General features: G+C 41.5%; 2 pseudogenes; both read right to left on the reverse strand.

Annotated features, from left to right (window-relative positions):
• Positions 1 to 15,214: 15,214 nt before the first annotated feature.
• On the reverse strand, positions 15,215 to 17,897 carry LOC147448337 (uncharacterized; annotated as a pseudogene).
• Positions 17,898 to 18,109: 212 nt separating this feature from the next.
• Positions 18,110 to 18,897, reverse strand: LOC147448338 (uncharacterized; annotated as a pseudogene).
• Positions 18,898 to 21,241: the final 2,344 nt, after the last annotated feature.

The raw sequence follows: 21,241 nt of genomic DNA on the forward strand, positions 1-21,241 counted from the left end.
CTTTACAAGGAGATACCACATTCTATTGGTGTAGCACCACTTTTTAGGAGTGTAGCACCAGTTTTAAGTTGTGTACAACAATTCACATCGGTGTAGCACAACTGAACAGTGGTTCAGCCCACTTTTATGTGCTGGAGCACCACTTTAAAGTGGTGAAGAAACACCAAAAGGGGATGTATCACTAGAAAATAGTGGTGTAGCAGGACTTTTTACTGTTACCTAACTAGTTTTAAGTGGTTGAGAATCATTTAGTGGTACACCACCACTTAAAAATTTTGCAGTACCACTGAGAATGGTGCAGAAATCATTTCCACCACTTCTTATTGTTGATAAAACAAGTTTAATTATGGCCCATTACATACTAACATGCATTCTTATATGTTTTTACAGGGAGGTGGATAGTACCACGAGTGGCCTTACCCACTCAAACAAAATTTTGCTTCACCAAGGAAGATTTTCATACCGAATATGGGCTATGCTCGGTTGGCCAGGATCCGAAGCTCCTATGTGATGATGATTTCTCAGATGAGGAGTGGCTAAGTGTATGGCTTTACAAGCACCACCAAAAGGAGAAGATGCATTTAAAGGGGCTGAGGCCTGAAATGTATGAAGAATGTCTCCTGCTATACCACAAAGTATATCAGGGAGCTCCCCCAAACAAGAGGTAGGCGTGCATTTTGGACATGGATTTACTTGGCAGAAGTGCAAGGCCGCTGAAGATTCTGAAGGTTTAGTTGCATGGGATGTGTATGCTGAAGGTGTTATCCAAATGTTACGCCAACAGAAAACTTTAAATAGGAAATTGGAGAAATGGAGGTCCACAAACGGTCCATGTCTTGGAAGCGAGTGGAAATTTAATGCAAAAAATATGCCTAATTACACTGATAGTACTGGCACAGACTTTGACTGGCAGACATACTCAGGTGGACATCACTCAGGTGGACATCAATTTTCAGGGCAGGCTAAGGAGGAATTTCTAAAGAAGCGGGCCTTTGGCTCGATGGGAACATTTGGAATGTCAAATGTTTCGTCGACTACATTTTCTGTGTCAACGGCTGATGTAGCAGCTATTTCTAACATGAAGGCTAATGCTGCTGAAAAGTTAAAAGAGAAGTAGCAATGTCTCGAAGCAATAAAAATTGCTTTAGATCAATCAAAGACAAAGAGAGATGAGCAGGTTGGTTTGATGCGAGGAACTCAAGTTGCATAAGGCTGGGCTTGTACCAAACGAGGAAGCAATGACAAAGCTTGAGACCTTGATTCAAATCAGAAAGGAGGCTCTCAAAGACATGGGACTTGATATTGAAGTGCACAATCTCTATAACCTAGGCGCAGTGCTATTTTTTTACAGAGTCAGCATGACACTTTGTTATGGGAAGTAGAAGTGGCGACAGGGCATCTTCAATTTGTGGAAACGATTATTAATTTGTTCAAGTCAAGAATGCCTATCCTTCTTGTCAGGCCGCCTGTTCATTTGGGATCGGACAATAGCTGTGTGCAGTTAGGTGATTGTGTTGGTTGTTGGATGTCTATCATGCAGTCTGTTGTTACCGGTGTCTACATGCTCCGGTGTCAACATCCGTATCACCCACTTTGTTTTGTAACTGCCTGTAAGTCTGCCGGCCAGTGTCTATTTCATGGATGTGAGGAACCTTTAAAAGATGCTTTGAAGCTGCTGGCACCTGGAGAGGCAAACATGGATGAGCATGTTGGTACAGGTAATCAATGTTTTTATACCTTATGATATGAAGCTGATTGTAGATTCATTTCTTGACCATTTTGTTTCTTTTCTCCATGTAATTGCAGAGAAAGATCCAATGGAAGGCATCTTTGGATCTCGTGTTGGATGGAATTGGTAATATGTTGTGGAACATTCTTCTCTTTGAATGTTCACATAACTTAATATTGAGTATTATTACATTGTCTTTTATGTAGCACACTCCCAAGATGGGTCATCACGCAAGCCCAATATTGATAGCATGTGTGGTGGGTGCGGGGATAAGAATGCATCCCAGAAACAAGCAGGTGAAGACACTCCGGACCAACAAAAGGCAGAAAAAAGGGATGAAAAAAGAGCAAATGTAGTGGGAGCTCAAGGTGACGCATCCAAGGAGTCAGCCGAGGTGCCTTTGAAGCCAGAACCTGCAATGAACAAGGACGTAGAGGACGCTGAAAAATCATTTGAGAAGCCAATTGAAAAGGATACAACAGTGAACTTGTCTTATGAGGACTCAGAACTTCTTATTTCACAGGTTTGTGCAGAGATTTTGGGGCGTAGGAAAAAGAGGAGCAACATTGAAGAGCGCGCCACACCAAAGAAAAAAGCTAAGGTTGCATCTGAGCCTCCAGAGCCTACTCCAGGAGGTACAAAATCCAAGGAACCTTCATCTGCTTGGAAAAAGACTAACCTCCAAGCACCCAACCTTAAACCTCCCAAACCAAAGTCCCGCAAGAAACTTTTGTAGCCCCTATTAACCTTTTGTGCTTTGTAGCCTCTTTGTAATTTTGTCTTTGTACCCTCATTTTGATGATAATGAAATGACGGCTTTATTTTTCGTTCACTAGTTGTTTATTGCTCATTGATTGTTTATTTATTGTACTCATATTGTTCATTGACTGTCTATTTATTGTACTTGTATTGTTCTTTCCGACATCATCATGAGCATCTTCAAGTAGAGCTTATTTTTTCTCTCCAGTATCTCCTGCCAAGTGGACTGTTGCCATAGAAGTTCAGGAAATTAATGAAATGGAAATCAATAGCCTGGAAGGTATACTTTTCAAGTGTATTTTGAAAAGGTTAATATGTTAGTCTGATTGAGGTTTTTAAGGCATGCTACTTGTCTATGGCAGAACTTAGCTGGATTGGAGATGTTCAAGAACTAGATGAGAAGGTTGAAGACATAGAAACTAAGCAGGATGCAGATGTAACACCAGATAAAGTAGAGGAAGACCAGGAACCAACACTTTGCCCCAAAATTGAGGAGATTTCGCCAAACTGCCCTGGATGGGGATATCTTGTTTCGAATTTCTGCAAGATCAAAAAGCTCATCATCCTTGATCTCGATGGACTATTCGTGAAACGAGATGTAACCAAACGTGATCCAAAGACTGGACAACTTAAACACCCTCCACGTCCAGCTTCCGACAGAGTTAGACTAAAAAGAGTGGACGAGAAGTTGTGGATCTACTACCGTAGAGATGTTGAGCAATTTGTTTGGGATTTGAGGCAAATAGCAGATGCAATGATTTGGAGCACTTGTAATGCTGCTAACATTGAGCATATCCTCAGTACATTTTGGCAAGACATCTGGGAACATAGGACTTATTACTTTAGGGATCTCTTCTCAAACTGGCAATGTGAAAAGTGGTCGTATTTTGAAGAGATTGCTGGAGCTCCAAGAGACCTTGTAGGTGAACCCGTGTCTTTCAAGCCCCTTTACCATGTTTGGAACAAGTTTCCAGAATACGACTCCTCTCGGACATTGCTGGTAGATGACTCCAGATATAAAAATCTGCGCAATGTCTGGGAAAACTGTATGTCCACCCACCTTTGATCCTCTTGATGAAGAACAAGACCCTGATTACCTCACGCGCACACTGTTGCCATTGCTGTGCAGATGGGCACTAACCCCCAATACCCTGGAGTATACAAAGACAAACCCCATGAGCAATCCCAAAGATGAACTTTCGAGTCTAGTCTTTGAGCACTTTGTTATAAATGGAGATGAATGAGATTGTACATCCGGAAGTGCCAGAAACGTTATATATTGTACATTCTTGATGGATATGTAGACGTTTTTGGATAATTGTTGTAATATACTTTTTGTAATATACAGAAGTTCTGGCACTTTACTGTCTCTGCACTATACATGTCTCTACACTTCTAAATGTCTCATAACCACTTTTTAGTGGTGCTAAACCCCTAAAACGTGGTTAAATTTTTATTATGTTATTGCAACAGTTTTTCTAGAACTGCAACACCATTTAATGGTGATGTTTGGGGGGAGTGGTGAAGCATTCTTAACCACTTTTTAGTGGGGCTAAACCACTTTTTAGTGGTGCTAAACCACTTTAGTACCACTAAAAAGTGGTAAATTTGTATTGAGTTTTTTTGAAACTGCAACACTTTTTAGTGGTGATGTTTGGGGGGGGGAGGGGGGAGTGGTGAAGCATTCTTAAAAACCAACATGTCAATTCCATTGTACGTTTACACCAATTCCATCTTGTTCAATCTTTCACTAGATGATATAAAATTAGATTTGATTTACAATTCAAAGGGCATGCTATTGTATATTGCCTCATGGTTTTCATTGGAAAGTTTGAACACTTATCCTATGCCATCGAGAACTACAGGCTCCATAGGGAACTTTATTGCCCTTATCAAGTGGGAATATATGAAAACTACTGGCTTGTTATCCCACAGCTCATACAAGTTTGCTTGTAGGGATTTATACCAATGGCCCGTGACCACATAAGTATGCTTGGTGCCCCATGCATCAATTTTCTCGTTAGTTGTTAGGCCCTTAGCTACTACACACTTCAAAATGTAGAAGTCAAGAGCCTCCTCATTATTCTCTTCAGAAGTGACAACAAAATTGTCTCCAGGTGTGAGAGCATCGCTTAAGGAGTCATAATGACCTGCATAAGTGGCACCATGGAACTCCTCATCGTCTGAGTCTCCGTATGAATGGGAATCATTAGAAAGTGGCTCCAAAGTGTGATATTGCCACATCTCCACATGTGATCTATTCATACACTTTCTCCAATGGACAAGCCTGCAAGGAAAACAAAAGCATGACAACCGTTTTGATCGCAATGCACAAGTGTTGTTCTCAGAATACCCATTCACACAGTGCATTGCTCTTGAGCCCTTCAATGGTTTGCAGTCCCATTGATGGGATCGCTGAACATCGCCTAGCTTGACCTCCCAGAACACCCTACTGACGTCCCTCTTTTGCTTGTCATACATAGTAGTTGCTCCAGTACTGAGATGCATTCTCAAAAAAGAGACAACTTCAATTGCACAAGTCAACCGCACGCTATTTTGCTTCAATTGCTCATGAGTTAGAGCCCTTTTAATGACAGCCCCAACCCCATCATGTTCCCCCTTTCCATGTCCCGAGCAAAAAAAAATCCAATTCATTTCCATGCCAGTAAGGATCCAATATCTAGCAACAAAGTAAAACAGTCGCTTTGCTTTAAATTGTGAAGCTGCGCCATCTGACCAAACCCAATGTTTTTTAAAGCTTAGCCCTTGATCTCTCAACCATTGAGCATGTGAGAGAAAAGTTTGCTTCACAAATAAGGTGTCATGTTGTTTATCATCTGAGACAAAAAAGTGCATGGTCTTCTTTATTGCACCTGATGCGATGCGGAAACAAGTAATCATCAGGACAAAGATAGTGACCTGCTTAGTGTACCAATGCATTGACTGGATCTCATTTTGCTCCTTGAAGGAGTAGTTCTTTGCAAAGTCAACAACGGAGACAACCACATCATCTGGAAACAAAGAAATGCAGTCCTTGAACTGTTGTGCTTGCCACCTAAATATAAAATTGTGAGTGACATACTTCTTCAAGTGGTCTTGGTACACTCGCAAAAGTTCTCTAGGCAGCATTTTCTTGTGGACAATGTCTTTCACAGTGCTCTTTCTAGCTTCATTGTTTAATCCAGTGGCACCCACTATATTTTCAAAAAACTTCACAGATACTTGCTTACTCTACTCAACTTCTTCTCTTGGACAGATCTGAATATTACCTACACCGCATGCATTGCATGTTCCCATTAAGCATTGGTAGCTATGGAAACTATGTTCTGCAAGTATAGGGCAGAGTATAGACTCCAACAGTGAAGTGGTACTCATACTTGCATTTTTGTATGCAAGACATCCATGGTTGACAGCTTCATCATGATGAAGGCATATAGGGCAGCTGCACATGCATTAAGAACCATGAAGATCAAAACTTCGAGTCCGCATGTGATTTACTGCCTCTTTAAGGAAAATCATTTGTACATGCACAATACAACAGCAGGTGTAGCGATCCCTCAATTTTCGGACAAAGAACAATTTCATAGACTCGAAGAAACGTTGCAAAATCTGAATATCTGCATACTTTGTCTTGAATCTTAAATAAAGCTCCACCTGCAATATACATGTATACAAATGTTAAAAATAAACTTAGCATTCAAAACTGGTTAAATTGTTTCAAAACATTAAAAAGTGATTCTATATCACTAAAAACTGGTGTGCACCACTAAAAACTAGTAATGATACATTCAATAGTATTGTTTTACCTGTGAAAATAATGCACCACAAATACAAATTAGTGTAGAAACTAGTAACCATACAAAAAGGTAGAATATTAAGAGGTTGTGTGAGAACAACTTAATAGTGGTGAGAAACCGCATTCAGCGTAACTAAAAAGTGGTTTGGCACGACTTAAAAGTGAATTCAAACCACTTGATGGTGATGAACCGCCAATAAAAAATGGTGTGCACTGCTTGAATATGGTGGGAAACGATTAAAAAGTGGTGAGTAAGGACATGAAAGTTGTGGGGAAGTTCAGAACTAGCACTTAAAAAGTAGCTGGGAGGGACAAAATACTAGGCGACAGACCAGCATTAGCACTAGATAGTAGTCCAACACAACTTGAAAGTGGAGGAGCTCTTGTGAAAAGTGTTTGATGACCACTTTAGAGTGGTGAGTGACTAGTTCAAAGTGGCCAGTCACCAATTAAAATCTAGCACTTAAAAAGTAGCTAGGAGGGACAAAATACTAGGCGACATACCAGTATCAAAACTAGATAGTGGTCCAACACAACTTGGAAGTGGAGGAGCTCTTGTGAAAAGTGCTTCATGACCACTTGAGAGTGGTGAGCAACTACTTCAAACTGGGCAGTCACCACTTGAACGCGGATTCTGGTCACTTGAATGCGGTTTCTGGCCACTTGAAAGCGGGAACTTGCCGCTTGATTGCAGTGACAAGGTTTTAGATACCACTTGAAAGTGGTGTCTTGCCACTTGGGAGTGGTGCCTCATCACTTGCATGGAGTGATGACTGACATAGTGACTTAACACATGAAAGTGGTGTCTTACCACTTGATGACCACTTGAAATTAGTGAGAAACTACTTCAAAGTGGGCAGTCACCACTTGAACGCTGATTCTGGTCACTTGAATGCGGTGTCTGGCCACTTGAAAGCGGGAGCTTGCCGCTTGATTGCAGTGACCAGGTTTAAGCTATCACTTGAAAGTGGTATCTCACCACTTGATGACCACTTGAGAATGGTGAGAAACTAGTTCAAAGTGGGCAGTCACCACTTGAACGCGGATTCAAGTCATTGGAATGCGGTGTTCGGCCACTTGAAAGTGGTGTCTCACCACTTGGGAGTGGTGTTTCACCACTTGCATGGAGTGATGACTAATGTAGTACTTTGCACATGAAAGTGGTGTCTCACCACTTGATGACCACTTGAGAGTGGTGAGAAACTAGTTCAAAGTGGGCAGTCACCACTTTAACGCGTTTTCTTGTCACTTGAATGTGGTGTCTAACCACTTGAAAGCGGGAACTTTCCGCTTGATTGTAGTGATAAGGTTTTAGTTACTACTTGAAAGTGGTGTCACACCACTTGGGAGTGGTGCCTCACCACTTGCATGGAGTGATGGACTGACGTAGTGACTTAGCACATGAAAGTGGCTTCTCACCACTTGAATGCGGTCAGACACCACGTGAAAGTGGTTTTTATACGTGTAAGTGTTGTGTCCACCGCTTCATTGTGGTGTGACAACACTTGTAAGTGTTTACTAACAAAATGTGTTCAAACTCCACTAATATGGTTTTGTTTACCATAATAAAGTGGTGGGCACCATTCGTGCAGCAGCAGTAAAAAGTCTATGGCACTACTATAACTGTTGCACCATGACTAAAAGCTGCTACATCACTTGGAAAAAGTGAACTGCACCACCAAAAACGTTTGCACCTGTAACACCCCTACCAGTTTGCAAAACGCGTCTGTTAGCATTGGGTAAACAAGACTTTTTAGTGGGTGAACACCACTTTGTAGGGTTTACGGTGAAGTGTTGGTGCATTTCTAGTATAAACTGTTTCTTAAACATTAAAACCTGCTGCAAAACATTAAAAACTGGTTCAAAGACACTAAAAAGTGGTGTGGAAACACAAGTAAAAGTGCTTCAAAAACATTTAGAACTATTGATCAAATTTTAGAAGTGGTTCAGATACTATTAGAGACCAGTATAGTAATGTTTCACCACTTTTTAATGTTGCAGCACCATTAGAAAGTGGTGCAAAACACCAAAACAAGTTGTAGCACTAATAAAAAGAAGTATAGAAACATAATGTATGGCAGTACTGAGCTGTAGCACCAATAAAAAGTGGTATAGAAACATAATGTTGTAGCAGGAATATGAGTTGTAGCACCAATAAAAAGTGCTAAAAAAATATATCACGTACCTGAGGCTCCTCAAGAAGGTGGATTGGATGCTTTACATATGAACATCTAGCTAGTCTCTTACTGCAAACATCTTTCTTGTTGGGGGACACCCTCGTCTCATCCGTACAAAAGTTTAAAGACTATGTCTTTAACAATTTGAGTGATGTGAGTTCTCCGTGCATCATCTCTATGACACGTAGATGCAGGGAACGAACCATCAGATTCACTTGACACTATTAAGTGATGTTTGGCTGAATATAAGTTTCTTTTGTGGATCCCCATAAGTTTGGCAGCTTGCGGTATGCTCATGTCAGTGTTTTGCTCCTTGCTTCCACCATTCACCAACATCATCATTGTGCTGATTTCTTCACAAAAAACTCGTTCTAAAGATCTTGGGACCTTCACATGATTCAAAGTGTTGCAGATGTTTCTCAACATAATTGCTTCCAACTCTTTGGATTTACTCTGCATAGTAAGGAAGCAAGGATGTTGAAGAAGTTCATCAAAGATTTCCTTCCTACCACTTGCATCCATTCCCATGGTTAATGTATCAAAGTGTTGTACCATAGATTGACATATCCTTCGTTTCTTTCTTTCATCCATCTCCCCTGTATTGCTTTCCATTATGCACTAAAGTTGAGCTTCTCTACTCAATGACGATGAGCTGATAGACAGTTCTTCACTGTGCTCCATTGTTGCAGTACTTTCAAAGGATTGCTCTACAAGAAATACAATACAAATCATAACTACACGCTATACTTTTAATTAATACATGGCACTTCTAGCACTAATTAGCAAGATACTAACAAAGCATAATAAGTGTTTACATACCTCAAGAATCATCAAGTAGAAGAGGAACCGATAGAGATAGAGTTCGTGAGAGAGAGAGAGAAAGAGTGCTAAGAGAGAGAGAGATGAGCGCGAGCTCAGACACAAGAGGAGCCATGCTTAGAGAGAGAAAGAGAGAGAGAGAGAGAGGGGACTGAGAGATACAGAAATCTCAGCAAGAGCTCTGTGAGAGAGAGACAGAGAGGAGCTAGATAGAGCTCTAAGGGAGACCTCAGAGACAAAGAAAGCTCAGACAGGTTGAATTGGGAAAGAAGCGGCGCAACGTTAAGCAGTAAATTACATTTAGTCTCATTAATTGTGGTACATTAGGAGACTTGATTGACGTACCTTAGGAGAGTGATATTCTTTTTGAGATTTGAAGCACTTTTAAAACACCCACTTTTAAGGGCAAAAAAGCAATGTCCTTGACATTACTTTCCAGGCCACCTATACATGCTTTCACCCAAACATACTCTAATCACTAATCAAACAACTCCTACACACACGGGGGTGGTTATGGAGCGAGCTTTAGAGTGAGCTTTTTTTTTTTCTTTCCACCACCTATACCTCCCATTGCCGCCCATTGCTGCCCCTTACCACCCATGACAACCAACACCCTAGTCCACCACCGGTGGTTGGTGGTGTTAGCTCACTATCACCATCTGCCACTCCTCCTCCTACGACCACCGCCCATTGCGGATGGTTCTCCTCCCACTCTTCATTTTAGTGGGCTACTCAAGGACCTCCTCTCTCTCTTTCTCTCTCTCTCTCTCTCTCTCTCTCTCTCTCTCCCCCCCCCCCCCCCCCCCCAACACACTCTCTCTTTCTCTCACTCTTCCCCCCCCCCCCCCCGTCTCTCTCTCTCTCCCCCTCCCTCCCTCCCTCTCTCTCTCTCTCTCTCTCTCTCTCTCTCTCTCTCTCTCTCTCTCTCTCTCTCCTTGAATGCTTTGAAGGAGCGGATGAGCAAAGTAGAGCATGGCCATGTATTGAAAGAGGAGAAATTTGACACTATGAGCCGGGATGTATGCGACATGAAAAATGTATGCACAAACAAGTCTTGGGCTGATGTATGTGGTAGCAATGTGGTTTCTAATTCCTCACTCATGCAATCTATGGTTCAAACAAAGAATGTTGAGAATGTGGATGTGGAGGAGTTGAAGGAATGGGAGCGACGTTCCAAGAACATTGTTATTCGTGGAATTCCTGAAGAGAAGTTAGAGACACCTCCTTCTCTTGCCATTGTTATTGAAGATTTATTCAAAACCCACTTTGGCATGTCCGGAGTTATGGTCTATGGAGCACATAGAGTGGGGAAGCAAGGAGCTCCTCGCTCGGGAGAACGGCCAATTGTATGCACCATGCCGGATGAGACCAAGCGAAAGATTATCCTTGATAATAGTTGGATCTATTTGAGGGATACAAAATGTTTTGTATGTGAAGATCGCACTATTAAGCAACAAAACATGCGTCGCAAGGCATATGAGGAAAAGAATAATAAAAACAAGGAGATCTCTCATGAAGAAAATGTGCCCAAGGAGGAGGCAAGTCTCTCAAGAAAATAGGGATGTGTGACCTATGAGACCGAGTTACAATTGAAAATATGCTTTTGGAATTGTAATGGATACCCATGGAATGTGGGGGTTGGCATTGATGAACTAACAAGCAAAGCCGATGTTGTACTTCTTGTTGAAACTTGGGAGCATGATACACAAAGGATTAACGGCTTGGAGGATTACAATGTACATTCATTGATGTGGTCAAAGAATCTCAAGCAACGAAGAGGACAAGGAGGGTTAGCATGTATGGTTAAGAAAGGATTGGAAGATTTTGTATCAATTGTGAAAGATGACAAGTACAAACGCTATGTATGGCTGAAAATTATGACACCAAAAAGAACACCCATTTTTGTAGCCGGTTGCTACATTCCTCATCATGATTCTCCCTTTTATGCTTGCATGGATAGAGATCAACCATTTTCTGATTTGGAAGAGGACATTGCTTATTTCAAAGGTGAAGGTGATGTTATTGTATTTGGGGATATGAATGCTCGCACAAAAACATTGCAACATGATACTCAACAATTTGATATGCCATACATTTCAAGGGAGTTGGAGGAAGTTCACTTGTATGATCGTACTTCAATGGATGAGAAAGAGCCGGATCACCATGGAAAGTTACTTTTACACATGTGTAATAGCACGGGTATGCTCATTGCCAATGGTGTATCTTTGTGGAGTGGAACCAATGGATTTACATGTAGGAGACATAATGGGGATAGTGTGATTGACTATATGCTACTCTTTGAAGCCATCATGTATCGCATAAAGAGTTTTATGTTTGGTCAATGGACCCCGGAATCTGACCATCGCACCTTATGTATTGACCTTTCATGTGGAGAAGCAACCAAGCATGATAATCTCAGCCAAAGGAAAGAGAAGTTATCACTATGTATGGATTTCAAATGGGCACCAATGTACATTGAAATGGTTGAGCAAAAATTATGGATGACAAAGCTTCAATGTGATGCACCATTGAAAACTAAATGGGAAGCTTTCAAGAAAGCTATTTGTTCTTGTGCGGAAGAATTCTTTGCCATAAAGCATCTCCATGGTATCAACAAAGATAGATCACGCAAAAGGTGGTTTGATAAAGAATGTCAAGATGCTCGAAAGTCCTTGATAAAGCTTGATGCAACTATGGACAAAGACAACTATCAAAGTCATTTGCATACATACAAGGCATTGATTCAAAAGAAGAGAAGAAGATGGGAAGTAAAGCAACAAGAATTTCAAGTCCAAGAAAAGGCACATGCATGTGGAAGATTTTGGAGAAACTTGAGAGGCAAGCGGGTTGAGAATTTTGGTAACTTGAGTCTAGTGGATATGTACACACATTGTAGGCAATTATATGAGCAAGCAAATACTGAAAAAATGCCATTTTATGGTTCACTCCCATGTATGCCGTCTTTTTTTACTATTGAGGATGTATGCGGTGGGCTTAAAAAGTTGGCCACTCGCAAAGCGGGAGATCTTCAAGGTATCAAGCCGGAGATGATCAAATGGATGGGAGATTTTACCCATGAGTGGATGTGTGATATGTTCAACCTTGCACTTCAACATGGTATGCCTTATGATTGGAGTACTAATTGGGTTAAGCCTTTGCATAAAGGAGGGGATGTAAAGAATGTAAGCAACTACCGGACTATAATGATTGGGTCTCTTATGGCAAAGTTGTTTGGGTGCATAATGGAGATGAAATTGAGTGATTGGGCTGAAGAGAATGACAAGCGTGCAAAGGGACAAGCAGGTTTTCGTCGATGCCATAGCACCATTGATCATCTTGTCACTCTTCGTGTTCTCATGGAGGAAAGTCGGTTGAAAGGCAAGCGATTGTATTGTTGTTTTGTGGACTTTAAGAAAGCCTTTGATATGATTCCACGTAACAATTTGTGGAGAAGGATGGAAGAACTCCAAGTGCCAAGTGAGTTTATGCTTGCGGTTTCTCGAATCTATGAGAAGGTGATTTGTCAATTGCACATGGGAAGAGAAATTTCAGAAATTTTTGTAAGCACTATTGGGGTTAAACAAGGATGTCCATTGTCACCAACTCTCTTTGGTCTATGCATCGATCAATTGGAACAAATGGTACTTGACTTTATACAAGAAGAAGGCATTGAAGAGGTCACTATTTGCAATGCGGTAATCATGCTTTTGTTGTATGCGGATGATGTAGTGCTTCTAGCACACACTTTAGAAGATGCACAAAAGCTTATGGTTGTCCTTGAGAACTTTTGCTTGCATAGTGGGCTGATTGTAAATGAATCCAAAACAAAGGTTATGCTTGTGAAAACCAACCATAAGGAGAATCCATGCATTGTGTACAACAACGAGACACTTGAAGTTGTTGAGAGATTTAAGCACCTTGGCCTTGAGGTTCCATCCAATCACAAGTGGCATGAATGTGCTATGCGTCGTTTGGAAGCGGGAAAGAGAGCATATTATGCATTTGAGAACATGTGTAATGCGGGAAACATCAAGTGTTGGGTTCTCAAGAAGTATCTTTTTGATGCATTGGTGACACCGGTTCTTCTTTATGGAGTTGAAGTGTGGGGCGGGAGCATCTCAAAGTCTACTTGGAAAGAGTTTGAGAATGTCCAAAAGCGTTTTCTTACAAACTTTCTCCAAGTTAAGACACAAACACCATATATGCTCCTACTTCTTGATTCGGGATCTCTTCCAATTGAGGTTATGGGCATGGAAAGGGTTGTGGAGTACATGATAAAGATGCGTCAAAACCCCTTACATCGACTTCCTACAATTGCATGGGAAGCAAGCAAAAAAGTTCAAAAGACGCATAAAAGCAAGATCTTGAGCACGGGATGGATGCAAGACATAAAGAAGTGGTTTGGGAGATGGGATGCATTACACTTGCTACATGATGCTTCAATTGACTCTCAAGTGAATGAAGCTTTTCTACAACGCCAATGTATTACGGCTTGGGAGAAATCCGGTGGGTCACTCTTCATACATTACACCGCCTATATTGCCCCCAACTACAAAACCATGTTCTTCGCTGAGAGAGGAAACCGTACTCACACTTACATGCTTGAGCCTATTCCCTTGTCCGCGATACGCACTATCGCAGCAATTCGGCTTAGCTCCCATTTCCTTCGATGCGAGATAGGACGTGGGGCAATGGAGAAGAGTCAAATCAATTGTGCACATTATGCTCAGTGCAAGTTCGAGAGTCTGAGTACCACACACTACTAGAGTGCTCAGCTTTTGATCACATCCGAACTTGCTTCTCTCACATTTTCAGCCATAACTTAGACCTACACACTTTCCTCTCCCAGCCAAAGTGTGGGCTCTCCATTGCGACTCTCATCACTACAATTTTGGAGCATCGAGAGTCACTCATCAGTCATACACATACTACATCACTTGTAACTTTGGTCCCATAGGTCATATTTGACCTCCGAGGACGATAATAAAATCTATCTATCTATCTATCTATCTCTCTCTCTCTCTCTCTCTCTCTCTCTCTCTCTCTCTCCCCAACACACTCTCTCCTTCCCTCCCTCTCTCTTTCTTTCTCGCTACTCAAGGAGCTCCTCTCTCTCTCATCCTGTTTCTCTCTTTATTTTGCTGATTCTGTCTCTCTTTCTTTCTCGCTACTCAAGGACCTCTCTCCCTCCCTCTCTCTTTCTCTCTCTCTCTCTCTATCTCTCTCTCTCTCTCTCTCTCTCTCTCTCTCTCTCTCTCTCTCTCTCTCTCTCTCTCTCTCTCTCTCTCTCCCCCTCTCTCTTTCTCTCTCGCTACTCAAGGACCTCCTCTCTCTCTCTCTCTCTCTCTCTCTCTCTCTCTCTCTCTCTCTCTCTCTCTCTCTCTAGCACTCTCTCCTTCCCTCCCTCTCTCTTTCTTTCTCGCTACTCAAGGACCTCCTCTCTCTCTCTCTCTCATCCTGTTTCTCTCTTTATTTTGCTGATTTTGTCTCTCTTTCTCTCTCACTTGTCTATCTCTATCTCTCTCTCTCTCTCATCACACATTTACTAATTGAATATCAGAAGACAACAATGATAGAATTCACACACACACACACACACACACACACCCTCTCTCTCTATCAATCTGTCTCTCTCTTTATTTTCTTGATTTAGTCTCTCTTTCTCTCTCACTTGTCTATCTCTACCCTCTCTCTCTCTCTCTCTCTCTCATCACACATTTACTAATTGAATATCAGAAGACAACAATGATAGAATTCACTCTCTCTCTCTCTCTTATCTCTATCAATCTGTCTCTCTCTTTATTTTCTTGATTTAATCTCTCTTTCTCTCTCACTTGTCTATCTCTACCCTCTCTCTCTCTCTCTCTCTCTCATCACACATTCACTAATTGCATATCAAAAGACAACAATGAAAGAATTCATTTTGTTGAAAACTCAAAACAAAATATCATCATTTGCACAACTCAAGGTAAATGTGATAGCACAACAAATGCTACATTATTACAACAGTCTTTTTGCACTCAGTAAAGTTTTGAGCTCATTATCAGCCAGACTAGACTGATGGATGAACATGTTGTTGTTTATGTCCATTCCAAACACTCTCAAGTAGATATAATATAAGTGTTTGCAAGCCACATAGATCATTCCTTCCCCTGACCTCCTTTGGAAGTCTCTGCAAGTACAACTAGGATTCCTAGCTATTGTGACTCGATATTTCTCACCGCATAACTTCGAGTTTGGTGTTACTGCAATGAAGACTTCATGCTTACCGATCTTTACCATTTCCACTTGTTCGATGACCATTTCTAGTCCTAAAGCACTGTTGCCTCTTCAAAAACACTTGTCCTATACGTGCCGGCACGCCTTTGCCCTTGAACTTCCATAGTTTCTGTTGCGATATGAAACCCCGCTAGCTACAAAGACTTTAATTCATGCATTGTTAAGTTCGTGCCCTGTGCCACTGGCCACTCAAGTGGAGGCCTTGGAGGCCGCATTACAATATATGGACAAACATCCCACACATGTTTGACATCATCACTACAAAACCATACCCATGTCTCATTGTTACGCCCCTCCCAGTTGCGTTTCCCCAGAAACTTGGTGCCGCTGTTCCCTCTTTGCATAAATTCACCTTTTTCTTGCACTTTCCTCCTTTGATTTTTCCTTGGCAAGTGAACTTAGACCCCGGTTTGCACCTGCGGATTGCCCACATGGTGTCATTTATGTCAACCTCGATGGCCCTAATTGTCACCCCTTCATTCTCCTCGTCCATAGAGTGATCTTGGATTACCTGTGATGCATCTCCAAATGACAACTTTCGAGCCTTTCTTTGTTGAGAAACATTTTGAGTGACATACTCTGGCCTGTGTGAACTATTTGCCTCCTCGCCTATAACATTGCCAAATGTCTTGCGTCGCCTTGTCGTTGTAACCCGGTCTCCAAAAAACTCTGGCACCTTTGGAAGATCAGTTCCTCTAATTGCATCGTTCATAGCATGGCTACTCTGTGATGGAGTAGGTGTGTGAAATTGTCGTGAAGCTGCCTTGTCTCTCATCTTGCTTATGCTTGGTCCGATTCCTATATACTTACCCTCTGTATATGCCATTCTTTTGGATTGTTGAAGAAGAGTGTTCCCAATATCCGAAACTGTTGCATCGTACAAAGAAATTTTAGGCTTGTGACCTTCGCCTGCTAGCCATGAAGCGTGACATGACTCTGAGAGATTTGTTTGAGGGACGACCTCGATGCAATAGTCATCTAAATCCTACAAAAAAATAAATAAGTTTACTTCTTTGATACCATGAAGGGTCTAATTAAATGGACATCCTACAAACTATTGTAGAATAAATTTGAAAACTTACACCAACAATTTCCTTCCTCCAATGAGGGTACCTCACATGCCACCAACTCAACCAGCACTCCATTGGGCCTAGATTCCCATTTGCCACATTTCCTGTTGCCCACCAAGCTCGAATGAACCAATATTGGGCCTCTGCATCTTCACTGCTACGCGCGCACCGCCACAGTCGACACAGTCATTTGTGCTCGTCTTGAAATGCATTGAGAACATATTTTGTGGTGTGGATCCCTAGACTTTGTGCCCAATGGAAAAGGCATGATCTCTCCCTACCTTTCATCACCATATCCAGACCTCCATTGAAAATTGTGCACACTGCATTCCAGTTTGCTTGGGCTTCATCTGCCATAAAGCCAACAAAATCTGGTGGGGGCACCCCATTGCGCTCTAGCACGATGATCATTTGTTGCCAAAATATTATCTGTGTTGTAGTGTCCTCTTCTTTCATTTCACATATGGCAATTGTCATTAATTCTTGGACACTGAACATCAACACAAAGCCACATTACCATTTAAGTATGTGTCAATATGTGTTTAGTATTCTAGAATTTGTTCTAGAATATGTTGTAGGATGCATTGAACATAAAATTAAAAGAATTAAATTAAAACTTGCCTTGGATTGTAAACATGGGCTGCCATGGTTGTCCATCCTTCTACCTGTCTAACGTGATCAAAGCAAACCCACACTCTTTTTAGATCTCCATTTCCATTTCTTCACATTCTATTGACAAGATCTATGCCTCAGCCAAGACCTGTTGTCGACATCTTGAATACAAAACATCTATCCTCCTCTCTATTAGATTGACCGGGAAAAAGCATTCCGTGGATAAACACAAATGTCAAGCGTCTCTTTAAGTTAATTATCAATGACTCCTCTCCACGAGCACTCGACTCCCCACGAAATTTATGAACCCAGTTCTTAATTCTGCGTAGAACATCATGAAAGTTTAGAAATATATAAGACTCTAAGTTTATAACGTATATTAAAATGCATTTCCCATACCTTTGGCTTTTAACAAGAGGAAATATTTCTTGAAGTAGAACTGACAACTCTACTTGTCCAAGAAAACTGCATTCACCTGAAGAAGGTTGAAGGACAGATTGGGAAATAAGCTTAACCACCTCCATTTGGATTTTTCTCGGCCTAGCTTGGATGCCAAGCGAATCAACGGCCTCAGCCACCAAAGATTTCACCCTTGAAATGGTACTTTTGGATGAACCTAGTTTGACATCATGGTCATGGAAGCCTTGGTGCACCATGGCTCGAGAATAGCGTTTGTTGGTTGGCATTATGTAGTATACTTGGCAGTCACAGGTTTTTTGAATAGCAGGCACATGTTGACAATAGAAGCACTTCAAGGTTGCATACTTTTGCAAGTCACCATTTAGCATTGGTCTCTCAATTAGTTTACCTGTTATTCCATGCCTACAATTGTGATTTTGACACTCTTCCCTTGTACATGAAAAAAAAATTAATGAATACCTGTCCAAGACGAACGGTTGGGTTTTCCTGTAGATAACACTTGCGAGCACTCTGCAAACACATATTCAAAATCACCTCCGCAATAGCTTTTCCTTATAGTTGCTGGAAATTTGATGTTTGTGGTTGTTGGTTTTGTCCACACATGTCCATCCACTGATTGCTCCATTCCATCCATAGCTGACCTCTCGATATTAGGCTGAGGTGGAAATTCAAACACCATGTTTCCATTGTAGCTTGATGGAATTTCTTCCACCCACTCCCATTCCGATGTTGCAATCAAGGTCTTCAGCTTTGGAGATCTCATATTGGGATTTAACGCTAGCTCCACTATACTAAAGGAATCACCGATCGGTGCCCGGTTCTTCTTACATCCCTCTTGTAGTGGGAATCTAGGTCGACCACCACATTTTAGGGTGTTTTGTTGGTGGGGTCAAAGTGAATGTCTTCTTTCTCTTCATCAGAAGAAAGCAACAGTATTTCGGTAGATTGTAGTGTTGTAGTAGCTTTCATAGGGGAATCCAAGAATACAACATACTCTGTGGAAACCTCAGCATCCAAAACATAAAGAGGAGAGATATTACCTTTTCCTGCATTTTGCAAAGGAAATGTTGACGGTTCACCTTCAAGAGATTTTGCTAGGGCAAACACATTATAACCAGCTGGTGCATTTATGTCAGCTCCAGATAGAACCAACAAAGATCCTTCCGATGATAGGTGGTGTGGTTTGCCAACCCCCACACCACCCACGTGAACGATGAAATGAGAGCTTTCCACAGAGAGAGAGAGAGAGAGAGAGAGAGAGAGAGAGAGAGAGAGAGAGAGAGAGAGAGAGAGAGAGAGAGAGAGAGAGAGAGAGAGAGAGAGAGAGAGAGAGAGAGAGATGGAGGTGGGAGGAATGTGTTGGAAAAGTGAGGGATAGGAGGAGAGGATGAGAAGGGGAGATAGAGGAAAGAGCAAGAGATAGTAGTGAAGGTGTCCTGAGCATGGGATGTAAGTACAGTTGAGAGAGAGGTATGTGGATGTAGTGAAGGGAGGGACAACTGGAGGGAAAGATGATAGAGAAATGGGCTAGAGTAGATAGAGGATGTTATGGATAGTCAAGAGACAGAGAGGTTGGGGGAGAGAATTGAGGTAGAGTGGATAGAGGTTTGTATAGATAGTTAAGGGAGGGTGAGGTTGGAGTAGAGCCGAGAGAGAGGTTGGAGTAGAAATGAGGAATGGTGAGTGATGCTAAGTAGAGAGGTAGAGGAGTAGAGATGGTGAGTGAAGGTAAGTAGAGAGGTGGAGGAGGAAAGATGGAAAAAAATGGTAAGCTCTATTGAGCCATCTCTTTATATAACTCCTTGATACAAGTGAAATGTTGAGAGTAGGGAGGGTGGAGTTTGAAATGGTCACAAGAAAAAAAAAACAAGAGGAGTCTGTTCATACCACGTTAAAACTTGGTCCTCGCTCTCTCTCTCTCTCTCTCTCTCTCACACACACACACACACACACACACACACACACACACACACACACACACACACACACACACACACACACACACACACACACACAAACACACACACACTTTTTTCTTTCTTGTTAATCTCTCTCTCCCTCACACACACACATGCACATAGTGAAGGTACGATATCTTGTTCATGCAACCTTCCCTCACCTTTGGGCTCTTGTTGGGTTGTGGCTTCCATTAAACATGTAAAAACTCTAGAAGGATTGCACGCTCATTGATGCTGCACGTTGATGTTGCTCCAAGGCTGTGGTGGTACTATTGCAACACATGGAGCTTTCAGTGTCGAGCTGCAATGGGTAAGAACCAACGTCCCCTAAAAGATGGTCAAAGATGGTAAAATTTGTAGGTTTTCATCAGAAGGCCGAATGTCTATCAATACAAGATGATAAAACTTGTAGGTTTTCATAAGAAGGCCGAATGTCTATCAATACAAGATGATAAAACTAGAATTTTAGTTGATTATGTAGGCTTTGAAGATGAATTGCTTCATTAATTTTAGACATGATTTCCTTTTTGTGAGGTAATTTAACTGCAGGCTAAGATCTCAAAAACCGATGTCAATTTTCAAAAGGGAGTAAAGAGTAGAAAATCTTGAACTTTTGGACTTTTAAAAGTAAAAATAATGAATTTTTTTGGCTATCGTTAAGTCGAGCTATAAGTGGAGCTTACGCAGGCTTTGAAGATGAATTGCTTCACTAATTTTAGATATTATCGCAAAAACCGAACTCAATTGTCCACAGGGAAAAGAGTAGAAAAACTTGAACTTTTGGCAATTTAAAAGTCAAAAAAATGATTTTTTTTGGCCTTTTTAAAGTTTTGCTAAAAGTGGAGCTTACGTAGGATTACGTAGGCTTCGAAGATCAATTGATCCTGGAATTTTAGACATGATCGCAAAAACTGATGTCAATTGTGGACATGATCTTTTGGCATTTTAAAAGTAAAAAATATGATTATTTTTGGGCTTTTTTAAGTTGAGCTAAAAGTGGAGCTTACGTAGGATTACGTAGGCTTTGAAGATGAATTGCTTCATTAATTTTAGACAATATCGCAAAAAACAATCTCAATTGTCAACAGGGAATAAAGATGATGTAATCTTGAACTTTGGGGATTTTTGCCTAGTTAAAGTGAATTTTTTGCCCAATTTTTAAGTTAAAAAAAAAGGGAGCAATAGCGATATCGCTGTTGCTCCCTTATTTTTTTTGCCTGTTTTAAGTCAAAAATAGAGGGAGAAATAGCGATATCACTATTGCTCCCTGTGTTTTTAAAAAAGCCAACAATTCCTGCAAGGCGTCGCGCACTGGTAAGCTCTCTCTCTCTCTCTCTCTCTCTCTCCGGCCAAGCGGTCCTCTCTCGAACCGGCAAGGATGAGTGTGTTCGACAAGGGGGAGCTCTCTCTCTCTCTCTCTCTGTCTCTCTCTCTCTCTCTCTCTCTCTCTCTCTCTCTCTCTCTCTCTCTCTCTCTCTCTCACGATTGCTGTCCAGAAACGGCCTTAGCCGACAAGGCTGAGCGTGTTCAACAAGGGGGAGCTCTGGTAGCAGGCAGCAGGCAAGGGGGACAAGGTAGACGGCTTTGGGAGTCATCTGTAGACTCCGCTCTGCTCGTTCCAC

The sequence above is a fragment of the Adiantum capillus-veneris genome, chromosome 11 (genome assembly GCF_014529385.1).
Source record: "Adiantum capillus-veneris isolate H3 chromosome 11, ASM1452938v2, whole genome shotgun sequence".
In the NCBI taxonomy this organism is placed as follows: Eukaryota; Viridiplantae; Streptophyta; class Polypodiopsida; order Polypodiales; family Pteridaceae; genus Adiantum; species Adiantum capillus-veneris.